This window comes from Oryx dammah, unplaced genomic scaffold, assembly GCF_014754425.2.
Source record: "Oryx dammah isolate SB20612 unplaced genomic scaffold, SCBI_Odam_1.1 HiC_scaffold_1, whole genome shotgun sequence".
In the NCBI taxonomy this organism is placed as follows: domain Eukaryota; kingdom Metazoa; phylum Chordata; class Mammalia; order Artiodactyla; family Bovidae; genus Oryx; species Oryx dammah.
Window position 1 is genome coordinate 77,521,395 of NW_024070185.1, and position 13,333 is coordinate 77,534,727.

A 13,333-nucleotide genomic window follows, 5' to 3' on the forward strand; every position below is an offset into this window, starting at 1 on the left:
TCTCAAGAGGCAGGTCAGGTGCTCTGGGATTCCCATCTCTTTCAGAATTTTCCACAGTTTCTTGTGATCTACACAGTCAAAGGCTTTGGCATAGTCAATAAAGCAGAAATAGATGTTTTTCTGGAACTCTCTTGCTTTTTCCATGATCCAGCGGATGTTGGCAATTTGGTCTCTGGTTCCTCTGCCTTTTCTAACACCAGCTTGAACATCTGGAAGTTCACGGTTCACGTATTGCTGAAGCCTGGCTTGGAGAATTTTAAGCATCACTTTACTAGCATGTGAGATGAGTGCAATTGTGCAGTAGTTTGAGCATTCTTTGGCATTGCCTTTCTTTGGGATTGGAATGAAAACTAGTAACTAAAAGGGAGGCTCTACTAATACAAATGGTAACTAAAAGGATGGCTCTACTAATACGAAACAAAATAGACTTTAAATCAAAAAAGGTTACAAGAGACAAAGAAGAACACTATATGTTAAGACAAGGAACAACAGAGCAAGAAGATATAACAATTATAAACACTCTTGCACCTAATAACGGACCACCAAAGCAAATGAAGCAAAAACTCAACAGAATTATCTATAATAGTTGGCAATTTCAATACCCTACTCTCAAAAATGGATAGAACAACCAGACATCAGATAAGAAAACAGAGGACTTGATAAACACAATAAACGTAGACAACTAGGCATAACAGACAAATAGAGAACATTCTACCTAAAAACCGATAAATTCTTCTCAAGTGCAGACAAGACATTCTCCAAAATACACCATATGTCAGACCACAGAGTAAGTCTCAATAGATTTTAAAAGACAGATAATCGTACAAAGTATTTCTTCCAACTACAACAGAATGAGTTTAGAAATCAGTAAGAAAAACTAGAAAATTCACAAATTTGTGGAAATTAAACTACATTCTTTTTTTAATATTTACTCAGGTATTTGGCTGTGTCAGGTCTTAGTTGCAGCAGGTGTGGTATGCAGGCTCAGCAATTTTGGCTCACAAGCATGTGAGATCTTAGTTCCCCCACCAGGGATAGAACACGCGTCCCCTGCGCTGGGAGGCGGATTCCCAACCCCAAGACCACCAGGGAAGTCCCAGGAATACACCCTTAAACAACCAACGGGTCAAAGTAGAAATCACAAGGGAAATTAGAAATATTTAAGAAACAAATGAAAACAAAAAACACAACATAGCAAAATTTATTAGATACAGCAAAAGGAGTGCTAAAGGGGGAAATTTATAAAATTATAAAAAATAAGAAAGACTTCAGGAACAACTTAAGTTTATAATTTAAGGAACTAGAAAAAGCAGAAATCCAAAACCAGCAGAAAAAAAGAAAAGAATCAAGATGAGGGCACAGATAAATGAAATAGTGAACAGAGGAAAATCAACGAAAACAAAAGTTGATCTTCAAAAGATTAACAAAGTTCACAAAACTTTAGCAAGATTAATTAAGAAAAAAGGAGCAAGTTACTAATCACCAAGTGGAAACATTACTGATCCTACAGAAATAAAACAGATCTAATGAGAGTACTATGACCAATTGTGCACCAGTAAAGTGGACAACCTAGGTAAAATCAACAAATTTTCAGAAACCAACTGAGTCACAAAGAAAGAGAAAATCTGAATGGGCACATAAATATTAAGGAGATTGAATTAGTCATCAAAAACCTCCCAACAAAGAAAAGCCCCAGACCCGATGGCTTCACTAGTGAATTGTACCAAACATCTAAAGAACATCAATGCTTCTCAAATCCTTCCCAAAAAGCTGAAGTGGAGGGTATCCTTTCTAACTCATTCTATGAGGACAGTATCACCCTGATAACACAGTCACAAAAAGACATTACAACAAAACTACAGACCAATATCCCTATTGAACACTGATTCAAAAATCCCCAACAGAATACCAGCAAACTGAATTAAGCAGCAAAAATACAAATCAAAGTCATAATGACATATCACCTCACACCCATTAGGATAGCTACTATGCAAAAAGGCAAAAAATCCAACCACAGAAAATAACTGTTGATAAGGATGTAAACAAATTTGAACCTCTGTATAATGTTGGTGTTGCTGTGAATGTAAAATGATGCAGCTGCTATGGAAACAGCATGGTCAGTCCTCGAAAAAATTTAAAATTTAAAATTACCATATGAGCCAACAATTCCACTTCTGTGCATGCACCTAAAAGAACTAAAAGCAGAGTCTCAAAGAAATATTTGCACACCCAAATACACAGCAGCAGCATTCTTCACAATAGACAAAAGGTAGAAGCAACCCAAGGATCCACTGATGAACAAATAAACAAAATATGATATATACATACAGTAGAATGTCAGTGCTGAAAAGAAAGGAAATTCTGACAGATACCACAATGTAGCTGAATTTTGAAGACACAATGCTAAAAGAAATAAGCCAATCACAAAAGAGCAAATACAATATGATTCCACTCATATAAGGTACACAGAGTAGTCAAATTCACAGAGAGAAAAAGCAGAATGCTGGCTGCCAGGGGAAGGTGGGAGGGGAAGAAATGGGCAGTTTATAACTTAATGGATGCAATTAAATTTTGCATGATGAAAAGTTCTAGAAATGGATGGTGGTAATGGATGGACAACAACGTGAATGTACTTAATGCCATGGAAAGAAAGAAAGTGAAGTCGCTCAGTCGTGTCCGACTCTTTGCGACCCCATGGACTGTAGCCTACCAGGCTCCTCTGTCCATGGGATTTTCCAGGCAATAGTACTGGAGTGGATTGCTATTTCCTTCTCCAGGGGATCTTCCCAACCCAGGGATCAAACCCTGGTCTCCCACATTGTAGGCAGACGCTTTACCATCTGAGCCACCAGGGAAGTCAGAACTGTATACTTAATATGGTAAAAATACTAAACTTTATATGTATTTTACCATAGTTTTTAATAATACATTTTTAATCAAAATATGGACCAAACACATGAGTCAATAATGTTAAAAATTGGAAAAAATAAATTTCAAATGTAAACACAAAATTAAAACTGATAAGATGAAATTAACAAATGAAAGAGATATTCTCAAGGCAAAGAAAAAAAAATCCCAGAAGTCTAGAGTTGTAGCAAGCTTCAAAGATCTTGTGAAATTCAAATCTTTTCACTCTGTAAATTAGGAGGGAAGCTCTTCAGGGAGGTTAGCTATCTTACATTCACAATCGGTCACTTCTGCCTGCATGCAACAAGAAGCTGTTAATTAATAAATCCCGAGAGTTTTTGGCAAAATAGTATTCTTTTTAATTTATTAAACTCTATTATATGTAGGCAGTGTTCCTATTATTATTCTACCATAAATTTGTCATTGACATTATTATTCCCAACATATAATCATAACTTAAATCATTCTCCCCATAGAGAAGATGAGAGGCAAAGACAGCAAGTACCTCTCATCTCCTTAGAACTGTTCATCCTCAGCATGAATTAAATGAGAAATGAAAGGAGATTAAGAAGGAAGCTAAGTGGTCTTTTTTTTTTCCCAGCTTATGAACTAGATGTCAAGCGAGCTTTCCATACTGTATTTGTCTAATAAGTAAAACAAAAAAAAAATTAGATTTGAATATTTATGTGGAAATGTAGTACCAAATCTTTATTTTTAGACAATGTAATTTCAGAACACTGATAATATAGTTCCCTTGTATCAGCGCTTGACTAAAATGCTAAGAAACCTTTCAACTTTCTGTGAATAACCTTTCAGTTCAGTTCAGTTGCGTCTGACTCTTTGCGACCCCATGAATCACAGCACACCAGGCCTCCTGTCCATCACCAACTCCCAGAGTTCATCCAAACTCATGTGCATTGAGTCCGTGATGCCATCCAGCCATCTCATCCTCTGTCGTCCCCTTCTCCTCCTGCCCTCAATCCCTCCCAGCATCAGGGTCTTTTCCAATGAGTCAACTCTTCGCGTGAGGTGGCCAAAGTATTGGAGTTTCAGCCTGAGCATCAGTCTTTCCAATGAACACCCAAGACTGATCTCCTTTAGGATGGACTGGTTGGATCTGCTTGCAGTCCAAGGGACTCTCAAGAGTCTTCTCCAACACTACAGTTCAAAAGCATCAATTCTTCGGCCCTCAGCTTTCTTTATAGTCCAACTCTCACATCCATACATGACTACTAGAAAAATCATAGCTTTGACTAGTCGGACCTTTGTTGGCTAAGTAATGTCTCTGCTTTTTAACATGCTATCTAGGTTGGTCATAACTTTCCTCCCAAGGAATAAGCATCTTTTAATTTCATGGCTGCAGTTACCATCTGCAGTGATTTTGGAGCACAGAAAAATAAAGTCAGCCACTGTTTCCACTGTTTCCCCATCTATTTGCCATGAAGTGATGGGACCGGATGCCATGATCTTAGTTTTCTGAAATTTGAGCTTTAAGCCAACTTTTTCACTCTCCTCTTTTACTTTCATCAAGAGGCTCTTTAGTTCTTCTTCACTTTCTGCCATAAGGGTGGTGTCATCTGCATATCTGAGGTTATTGAGAGCTTAAGCTAGCATTTTTCATTATACCATCTTTACTTAAAAGAATGTCTTAGGTATTTTGGGAGAGGTTTGCTCAGAAATAAAGGAAGTCTTCTTGTCACTTTAGGAAACAACTGCGAATCTTATTTTTGCCAATGATAAAATTTGAACTTTCAAGCAAAAATCAGATTTCTGGAAACCTCATATCCATCATCATGTCACAACAGGGACAGCTTCCCAATAACTTGTTTCTGATGGAATGGGTGATATTAACAAATGTGATATTTTAATAGCTTATAATGAAAAGTAACTTACTGAACCAATATTGACAAATGACCAAGGCATGATGTTATACAGTCAGACATAGGCATATGATCCACTCTATGTTCAAACCAATGGATTTTAACATAACATTATTAAGAAGTCCACTGATATGATTTCAGATTCCAGACTGCAAATGTCAGGGAGGAGGAAAACTTTCCTTTACTCTTCCAGGTTCTTCTGGTTGGTCTAAAAATTAAACTGGCAAGAGACAGATTAACAAGAGAAAATCAAATTTAATTTCATATGTATGGGAATTCCATACATAAGATGGGCCAGACACCCTACATACATGAAAGATTCAAAGATAGAAAGGTAAAATGTGGTGTAAATGTCACTCTGAACTACAGGATGGGATAGGGGCCTAGGGCTTAGAACAGGAGGATCATTCACAGGACAATAAGCAGCAGAGCAGATGTTTCACAATGGAGCCACTAGGATAAAATTATCACTGGTAATAACTTTTTTCTGAGAAAAATCCCCAATTTAAGTTCTTCTAGGTGGTTAAAAAGGGGCAGTAGTTTCTCTTGAACCCACAGGGTCTCATCTGCTCAAAATAATCAATCATGCAAATGTGGCAAATTTCAAGAAGGTTCATTTCGAACTCCTACATAATTTACGCTAAGTCTTGATGTAGTTAACAACCAAATATACGGCTTTCCACGTGGCTCAGTGGTAAAAATTCCATCAGACAACACAGGAGACACAGAAGTCGCTGGTTCCGCCGGTTCAATCCCTGGGTCAGGAAGATCCCCTGCAAGAAGAAATGGCAACCCACTCTTGCCTAGGCAATCCCATGGACTGCGCAGCCTGGAGGGCTACAATTTTGGGGGTTGCAAAGAACTGGACACAAGTGAGTGACTGAGCGTGCACACACACACACACACACACCAATAAAATATATCCATAATTTCTTGGAGGCTATCAAAAAATCCCTCCCTTTTTCAACCATTAACTGTATGAGGCTGGATTTCTCTCTGTATATATACTTCAACCCAAACAACATACTGCAATAGACTGAATGTAAAAGCAAATACGAGAATCCTGCTATTTCTATTAAACCAGACATTAGAGATTTACAAAAATCTAAAATGCCAGTGTTCTCACTCCTTCGTTCTTAAAAAACAGTCATCTTTTACTAAAAGAAAAAAAAAGTTTATATTAACATGTAATGGGTTTATATGCTCATTCTAAGTGAATTAATAAAAAGTTATATCACTGCTTTAATTTATAATATAATACAGACAGATATAAGACACAAAAGCTCTCTGTGTGCTCAATACTTTTTTTAAGACTATAAAAGAGTCCTGAGACAAAACATTTGAAAACACCTGATTTAAAGAACAGTATCAAATCCCTGCAAAACAAAAGCAACAAGAAGTACTTTTTCTTTTATTTTTTTTTCATTTTCCTAAAAGACATTACATGAAAACTGAAAAGGGACACAATGGCAAATCAAAATTATTTGATTCCTTCTATGTAACATCAATAAGAATTTAAAAAAAGAAAAGAATGCTTAGATCAAAGTGATTTTGTATATCCTGGAAACATAATGCAATATCTTGATCAGATAAACATATAAATATATCCATTTGATAAATAATATTTTTGATAGCTGCATATGACAGCCAAAGAAAGGCGCAGTCACAAACTCAAAAACAGATGATTAAAATAGCAGCCGCCACCACCGTGAGGGAGACAATCCAAGGTCCTGTCAGAAGGGACAAACGGATACTTCAGCCACTCTCCAGCAGCATCTCAGGACACCCAGCTCAGGGTCTAGCTGTTCTATTTTAAACTAAATTATATGCTTCCAAGACAGAAGAGTAACACTAAGCTCTCAGCCCCAAAAGAGCAAATGGGTCTTAGTGGGATTAACCTGGAGTAACAGGACTCAATCAGCCCAAAGCCCCTTTTCAGCTACGAGATCCCCTGTGCTGAGGAAACACAGAAGCAATAATAATATTTACTGAGCATTTTCTATGTGCTAGGCACTGTGGGCTAAGCACTTAACATTCAAGATCATCTTAAGAGTATACACCATAATTATCCCCATTTTTGGAGTTGAGAAAACTGAAGCACAAAGAAGATAAATAACTTGCCCAAAGCAAAGCCAGGATTTAAATCCAGCCTGTCTGACTCTGAGGCCCAGCCCCTTAGCCACTACACTAAAGTACACACGGGCAAGTAACCAACAATAATACATAAAGTTTAAAGTCAATGTCCACTGTAGACCATTTCTGTTGTTCATACTGCCAAAGAGAAGCTTCCAATTTGCAGAGAGCCCTCTGACAGGTTCATCCATTATTCTGCCGGTGCTGTTCAACTTCCAAGTACCACAGGACCTCAGGCAAGAGAAGTAGATTTTGGAAGGCAAAACTGTAGAGGACATTTTTCTTTAGTCCAAAATATAGAATATAAGTTAGATAATTTCACAAGTCTTGGACCTCTTTGCCTTCTGCAATTGAAGATAAAACCATTATTATATAAGAATCTAACTAGACTATTCCAAAAAGAATAAGGCCTCAATTCAAATCAATTGATAGAGCTTTATAAAAACTGCTTTTACAAAATTTCAAATTACACTATACATCTAAATGTTTTGCAATGTGGCTAATTACAAGGGTAGCTCTATGTTTATGCCTTTCATTTCAGTGTTCAGAGTGAGAATGCAGTTCCAAATATGTGTTGAAGCAACTCAAGGCAGAGTTTTGAGGTCATTAAAAATGAACCTAGAACTTCACTGTAGAAATTAAATCAAGCAAAGTGGAAAGGGAAGCAGAATAAGTCAAGTTACAAATGAGCCTTAAGGATAAGGAATAAGGAGTGGATAAGCACTAACTATCTCACAGTAATTACAGAAGAAAATACTTAAGAGATATTTCAGAGTTTTTGTTTAGTTTTAACATTTGGCACACATTTTAAAATATGTACCATACAAAGCGCCTTAAATAAACTACTATTTTTTTGGCCTACTGAACTGAAAACATTCCACAATATAATTACAAAAATAACTTTCTGGTTTTCTTAGGGATCAAAAAAAAAAGACATTTTATAAAACAAATTCATAGGATAACAAAGAAAGAGATAACTCGATTTACATAAAGATTCCAAGAAAGACATAAATGGTAAGCGAAAATGAGTGATCCAGCAGACTGTTAAAAGTCCTTCCTACCCACAAACTGTACGAACTACATCACAGACACTGCTACAAATGTACATCATAAACACTGTTACAATTTTGAATACCTGAAAGTAAGAAGAAAAGCAAACCCACGCAGAATGAACATTGCCACAGACAATTTCTACTGAGTCTTAAAACATTAAGTCATCAGCAGTGCTAGACCTGCAGGCACTTGAGGAAGCTATCTTAAAAAAGAGAAACAAGCTTTATGTTATCAACATTCACAACGACGTGTAAAACTCTATTCTAAGAGGGATAAATGCCCAGGAAAGGAAACCAACCGACTCAAACCTGCACTGGTATATTAGGAGACTTAAACGCGCAGGAGGGTAACCACCGTGGAGCCCAGCAAGCCTTTGCGTGGGGTTGCAGGTGCCCCTGCACACGCATGAAAAACCCGCAACTCGGGAAGGAAGGCTGGAGGGAAACTCTGCACTGTCATCTAGGGCGATCTCCTTCAGGTCCAAATCAAACCCACAAGGCGACAAGTTGTAAGCAGAGAACACACTCCGGGTCAAGTCAACCACAGAAAGGAAGAAGCAAGCTCGGCCATCGCCGTCGTCACACCACCACCCACCTTGAAGCCGGGTGCACTTACGGGCTGAGAGCTGGGTAGGTGCGGAGGCAAGGCGCGCGCCCGGCCCTGCCCACCGCCCCTCCGCACCGCTCAGCTCTGCGCTGCGCCGCGGTCACCGCCGAGAGAAAGGAACAGCAGGGCAGGGGGCCGCCTCTGCTCGGAGACCTCACCGGCTACCTCTGCGAGGGCTGGAGAGGGGACGACCGAGTGACCATGGGTGGGGGCGGGGTGGGGCGTTTTCCAGAAATCGGCCACAGCCCCCACCCATCAGGGATTCCCTTCAAGACCCGGTCCACCCCAGAAAGACACGGGTTACACAACCTGTCAGGTAAGGGGCCCAGAGCTAGCAGGGCGCAGACCGAGGAGGGCCGGGGGTCGCTCCTTCCTAGCTTCTCCCGCCCCCAAAACACCGCGGCCGGGGAGAGCGAAGTGGTGGCTGGCTGGCGGATTAGCCGCGGCCGAGGGGCTGCCGGCCAGGACGCGCGGACGGCAGCGGCGGCGGGGAGCTCACCGGCTCAGGATGGGGCGCTGGCAGGGACTAGGCAGAGCCGCAGCACCCTGCTCGGCGTCGGCAGCGCGAGCGCCTGCTCTCCCGACACACCGCGGATACCTCGTCGCCCGCCGCCGGGTGTTTTCATACAAACCCGGGTGGCAGGCGAGGAGAAGGAGGAGGTGGCGGTGGCGGCGGTAGCGGCGGCGGCGGCGGCGGCGGCGGCGGAACCTGCCCGCATCCCAGGCAACGTCAGCGCGGCGCCCCGCCCACCGCACTCCTCAGCCCGCCGGCTCGCGCGCGCCGGGCGGGAGGGAGGGAGGGCGGGGCGCGCGTGCGCGCGGGCCGGGTGAGCGCGCTCCGCTGAGAGGGCGGGGTGAGCGCGGGCGGGAGCAGCGGCGGGGGCGCGTTGGGGAGCGCGCGTGAGAACGGAGGGAGCGCGCTCAGGGGGGAGAACTAAGAGAGCGCGCGCAGGGGGATGGCGGGGAGCGCGCGCCGTTGTTTGGGGGCGGGGGAGACCGGGGCGGGATTTTGGAGCGGGTGCTGTTCGGGACGCCGGCTGTTGTACCCTGCAGCTGCTGCCCTACCCAACCAAATGGGTCTCCGGGCTGCTGCCCACGTCCGGAAAGTCACCTTCCTGTACGCTCCCAATTAGAGCCTCCGCTTTTTCCCAAAACTAAGCTGGAGCGCAGCCCCACCCTCTTAGGAGGCTTCGGCGGCGCCGGACCAACGGTTCTTAACTCTCGGACTTAGGTGAGGTCGCACTGGACTCTGAGGACCGCGGTAAAATTTAGCCTTTTCCTGACCTCAAAGAGAGCTCAAGATAAGACGATAAAGGCAAACAGCTATCACATCTGAGCTCCCAGAAACAATGAAATTTCATTGTGGCAGTGCTTCCATAAATCAGGTATCTAGCTCTGCAACGAGCAAAATAGCGTGCTGATTTATTTTTTGCTTTTTTTGTAAACGTGCGTACATAAGTCTCAAAAATGGTAATGCTAAATTAGCCGCTGAAGGCAGAGATGGAATGTTTTATCTGAACCAAAATAATGTGTCAGACATTAAAATACTGATACACTCTGTTCTGTTTTGACCATATGTAAATACACTATAATATATTCCTAATAAATACTGACATTTACTTTTCTTCAAGAGCATGGATCATCTTTGCTGCTGTTTATAGTAGCTGGTAAGGAAAGTAAAGTTGTTACAACCAGATAGGGAAATAAATTGAGAGCTCTAAGGTTTTGTTTTGTTTTCTTATCATTGTGTTTAAAAGAAAGTAAGCAGGTGTGAAGGCCATTCAAAAGGTAATCCAAGGTACATCCTGCAGTTTGCCCTTGGCAAGTGTCCTGCTCAGATAAACAAGAGACTAACATTTTAACTAAATCCTGTAGTTTCCTTGACTGTGAGCACCAAAGGTAGGTTACAGTACTTTAAATAATTTTAAAACAATTACCACACCAAACCACCCAGCCTGAAAAGCATTATCTGAAAACACCTAATTACCTAAATATTTAACATTTCACAAAAATTAAATATATGTGATATACACAAAACTTTATTCAAAGAACATCTTCCTCAATGAATTAACCTGCAATGTAAAAATGTATGGGCTTCTCCATTGGCATTAGTGGTAAAGAACACACCTGCCAATGCAGGAGACATAAGAGACATCGGTTTGATCAATGAATGGGGAAGATCCCCTGCAGGAAGGCATGGCAACCCACTCCAGTATTCTCACCTGGAGCATCTCATGGACAGAGAAGCCTGGTAGGCTGAAGTCCATGGGGTCACAAAGAGTCAGACATGCCTAAAGTGACTTAGCATGCCTACTTAGCATGCACATACCTAAAAAGATATAGATATAAATGTGAAAGTGTGTTTTGTGGAATTAGCATTCAACTTTAACAAAATGTCATTCATATGGTTTAATGGCCAGGAGACAGACCCAGTATATTAACCCACACAAGTAAGTAAAAAGCAGAACCAGTCGCTATTGGTGCCTCAGTTTTCTCAACACACCCTATTATGATATTAAAAAAACTTGATGTTTGTAACTGTGATGTAGACCAGAGACCGACCATAAATCATATTCATTTAATGATACTATTCAAATCAGTCTAGCTCATGCCTTGTTGTTGTTGTTTAGTTGCTAAGTCATGTGCAACTCTTTGAGACCACATGGATGATATACCACCAGGCAAAAACACTGGAGTCGGTTACCATTTCCTTCTCCAGAGGATTTTCCCAACTCAGGAATCCAACTCATGTCTTCTGCATTGGCAGGTGGATTCTTTACCACAGAGCCACCAGGGAAGTCCAGCCTATGTGTTGTAGTTATTCAATAAATGCTTGATTATTTTAACTTTGGACTAGACTGGGAGAGAAAGGTGAGCTTGGAGCCCAACTATCTCAATCTCCTCTTTTGTTAATTTCCTTACCTCCCTATCTTTATTAGAGAAACATACAAAGTGCAATAAACTTTATAATGAAACTGTATAGGCATAAGGTTTAGAATACTGGTACTTCTCTCAAAAGTATAGTCATTTCCATTTGAAACCATGAATGTTAGATGCACAAGCTCAGTTATGAAGTTTCTGACACATATCCAGTCTCCTGGAGATGCAACCTCAATCGCAGGGGTCCCCAACACACAGGTCTCAAACAGGTACCAGTCTGAGGCCTGTTAGGAACCGGGCCACACAGCAGGAAGTGAGTGTCAGGCAAGTGAGTGGAACTCCATCTACTGCTCCCCAGTGCTCCCCATCTCTGGCATTACCACCTGAACCTCTTCCCTTCCCACTCCCCCTCACCCCATTTGAGGGAAAATTATCTTCCACAAGACCAATCCCTGGTGCCAAAAAGGTTGGGAACTGTTTCTTTTTAGCATTTAATAACTATTCAATATCATTCAACAGTCATCAATTTATTGAGCACCTCCTATGTGCCAGATGCAGTCCTCCTGAAATATTCTGTCAAGTTAAACAAATGATAGCGCTCAACAAAATAACCAAAAGTTATTCTGTATCAAATTAAAAGGTTTCCCTACACATAGACATCACCAGATGGTCAAAACCAAAATCAGACTGATTATATTCTTTGCAGCCAAAGATGGAGAAGCTCTATACAGTCAGCAAAAAAAAGACCGAGAGCTGACTGTGGCTCAGACCATGAACTCCTTATTGCCAAATTCAGACTTAAACTGAAGAAAACAGAGAAAACCACTAGACCATTCAGGTATGACCTAAATCAAATCCCTTACAATTATACAGTGGAAGTGAGAAATAGATTCAAGGAATTAGATTGAATAGACAGAGTGCCTGAAGAACTGTGGACGGAGGTTTGTGACATTGTACAGGAGGCAAGGATCAAGACCATCCCAAAGAAAAAGAAATAGAAAAAGTCAAAATGGTTGTCTGAGGAGGCCTTATAAAGATCTGTGAAAAGAAGAGAAGTGAAAAGCAAAGGAGAAAAGGAAAGATATACTCATTTGAATGCAGAGTTCCAAAGAATAGCAAGGAGATATAAGAAAGCCTTCCTCAGGAATCAGTGCAAAGAAATAGAGGGAAAAAATACAATGGGAAAGATTAGGGATCTCTTCAAGAAAATTAGACATATCAAGAGAACATTTCATGCAAAGATGGGAACAATAATGGACAAAAGTGATATGGACCTAACAGAAGCAGAAAATATTAAGAACAGGTGGCAAGAATACACGAAAAAACTATACAAAAAAGATCACAACCCAGATAATCACGATGGTGTGATCACTCACCTAGAGCCAGACATCCTGGAATGCAAAGTCAAGTGGGCCATAGGAAGCATCACTACAGACAAAGCTAGTGAAGGTGATGGAATTCCAGTTGAGCTATTTCAAATCCTAAAAAATGATGCTGTGAAAGTGCTGCACTCAATATGCCAGCAAATTTGGAAAACTCAGCAGTGGCCACAGGACTGGAAAAGGTCAATTTTCATTCCAATCCCAAAGAAAGGCAATGCCAAAGAATGCTCAAACTACCAAACAATTGCACTCATCTCACATGCTAGTAAAGTAATGCTCAAAATTCTCCAAGCCAGGCTTCAGCAATACGTGAACCATGAACTTCCAGATGTTCAAGCCGGATTTAGAAAAGGCAGAGGAACCAGAGATCAAATTGCTAGCATCCACTGGAACATGGAAAAAGAGAGAGAGTTCCAGAAAAACATCTACTTCTCTTTATTGACTATGCCAAAGCTTTTGACTGTGTGTGTCACAACAAACTGTGGGAAATTC

General features: G+C 41.1%; 1 protein-coding gene across 2 annotated transcripts in view; it reads right to left on the bottom strand.

Annotated features, from left to right (window-relative positions):
- The window catches only part of AGTPBP1 (ATP/GTP binding carboxypeptidase 1), a 191,752-nt gene extending 182,467 nt beyond the window's left edge, over positions 1-9,285 (bottom strand). For both annotated transcript variants that reach the window (XM_040244800.1, XM_040244791.1), the window contains exon 1: positions 9,079-9,285. The gene's annotated coding sequence lies outside the window, so the exon portion shown is untranslated. The remainder of the gene's footprint in view (positions 1-9,078) is intronic.
- Between the last annotated feature and the right edge of the window lie 4,048 nt (positions 9,286-13,333).